Here is a 2,608-nt window from a genome sequence, read left to right on the forward strand (position 1 = left end):
ATTGAACATTCAGTAATTCGCATCAGTATGGATGCAAGAGGGGCTCTGTGATCTTGAAAAATACAATCATTCCTCCATTTCCATAGTAGCCAGACAACCGTTACAAACAAGGAGCGCAGAGGAATACTTTGCTCACTCCACCACCTGTAGCCCTCCTGTACAGAAGCAAAAACTCGGTAAGGGAAACAAAAAGATAAAGACAATTCATACCAGATTTGTAGAGAGTTGGCGCATTGAAAGAACATGTGAGCATTTGTCTCGTGATCTGAGTGGCACATGGAACAACGGCCCGGACCATTCCAGCCCCTCTTTTGAAGAACCTCCCAAGAGAGATTTCTGTTGGAGAAGACCAGCCAGGAAAATAGAATCATTTTGAGCGGGCATGTCACTTTCCATAGTGATAGAGGAAACAATGGAACAGAGCCAGCAGTGGGACCATCAATCATTGCATTGTAAATGTCTTTGACCCGAATCGGCTGAGTTGAGTTCTTTATAGTCCATACCAATTTATCTTTATTACCTGAGCGCTGAAAGCCTTTGCTTGATAAGTTCAGGATCACCGAAGCCCATAATGGTCTCATGTGAGGGGGCAGCGATAAGTCCTCTTCGTCCATCCATACAGGGGATGAGGATGTCCATGATTTTATTAGCATGTCCCACGTGAATATGCCCTTTGATTGGAGGATGGTTATCAGGCATCTTGGTATCATCAATTCCAAGCCATTCACAATTGGGTCGATACCAATATAAATACTGGAACCCGAAAATATTCTCCATCGAAGATTCTCAAGAAAGAAGGGCAGTATTTTCCTATAGCTGTTCCAAATAGCAGAGCCTGATTTAATACCAATAGAGGATCTACGATACCAATACACCAAACTGCGCCCTTTTAGGTATCTGTTTTGGATAATCTTGCTCCATGGACCGGAACCGAAGATGCCCCTGAAGAGAGATTTGCAAAGTAAAGCCTTCCCAAAAATTCTCATATTAATGAGCCCCCAACCACCAGTTTCCTTCGGCTTGGATATGGAGTCCATTCTAACCAAGACTTTGTCATATGTATAGATGCTTGCAAAAAGGGATTGGGTGGATTTCTTCCTCATAATGGGCATGTGATATGTTATGAATAAATAAAGTTTAAAGATCGTGAAAAGAACCATGTCACACATACTTAGAACTCACTACAATAGTTCATGTACTAATTATGTGGAGACATTACTTGATGGGGAGAAAGTTCATGTAAAGCATAAACCATAGTGGTCTGAAATTTTATTTAAATAACTTTATATGCTAAGTAAACAAGATGGTTCGAATTTCTTAGTGAATATGACTAATATTAAATATATGAAAAGGAAGGTGAACAAGGTTGTCGATACAGTGAGTCAAAGATTACATGCAATGCATGCAACAATCATTAGTGTGTGCAAATTTGGTTTAGCGAACATAATTCTTGAGGGTATTAATTTCGATGAGTAGTGTCTTCAGATAAAATAAGGCTTACAACAAAAAAAGTAAAACATAAAATTGAAGTTTATAAGTTGGAAGAGAATTTCATTATCATGCATAAAAACATAGGGTATGTTCTTAATTATTATGAATTAAGGAAGCTAGTGTTATAATAAATGCATAATCTTCCATATGCTAGACATCCTAGTTATCAAAAGAGAATTGCAAAAAAAAAATTGAATGAAGAAGGATGTGGTTGGTTATATAGCTATGTGGATGGGATAACAAAGAGTAAAGGCTAAGTAGAGACTTCAACAGGTTTGCTACCACCATTACTAGTTTTAGAGTAGAAATGGGAAGTAGTAGTTATTCCATTCATCACTATGTTTCCGAAGATAGCAAGGCAACATGGTTTAATATTGGTAGTAGTAGACAAATTAACCAAAACTACCTAGTTTATTCAAGTTAAATTAACTAATAAGATATCTAATATAGTGGATATTTACTTGAAGGGAATTGACAAGTTACATGCCATCTAAGGCAATTACTCCAAACATATATCCAAATTTTAATTCAAACTTTTGAAAATTAATATTCAATGGTTTTCATACAAATTTGAACTTCAATACAACCTACCATCCATAAATGGATATGCTAATAGAGAGAGTCAATTAGGTGATTGAAGGCATGTTAATAATCTATGTGATGGATGGGCCATCAAAGTGGGAAAATTACATGCATTTAGTATAATTTCCTTACAAGAATGAATATGGAGCTTCATTGAAGATGAATCCATTTGAGACATTGTATAATAGAGAGTGTAATACTCCTGTTAGAGTCGGTCTTGTCGCCCTCCATCAGCGATCAAAACTCTTTGCATTTGTATATGTAGGTGTCTCATCAGTGTCAATTTTTGCATCCCATTAGGCATGCCATAACCCTGATGGAGGAGCTGGTATATTTTTCCCCTCTTGGCATTGCTGGCTCAGGTCATTTCAGTCATTAAGCTCTTTCAAGCTTGTCTTGTCTTGTCTTGAGGTCAATTTCCTAGGTCTACGGTTTTGGTCAAAAATGTTTACAAGGTCATGTTTCTGAAGGTCAATAAATGTTCAGCAAGCCAGAGGGATGATTGTAAAGATGTTTATTCGAGATTTTTTATCTT

Source organism: Pinus tabuliformis, chromosome Q, assembly GCF_031772625.1.
Source record: "Pinus tabuliformis cultivar Carrire ecotype Pingquan chromosome Q, CPIR1, whole genome shotgun sequence".
Lineage (NCBI taxonomy): Eukaryota > Viridiplantae > Streptophyta > Pinopsida > Pinales > Pinaceae > Pinus > Pinus tabuliformis.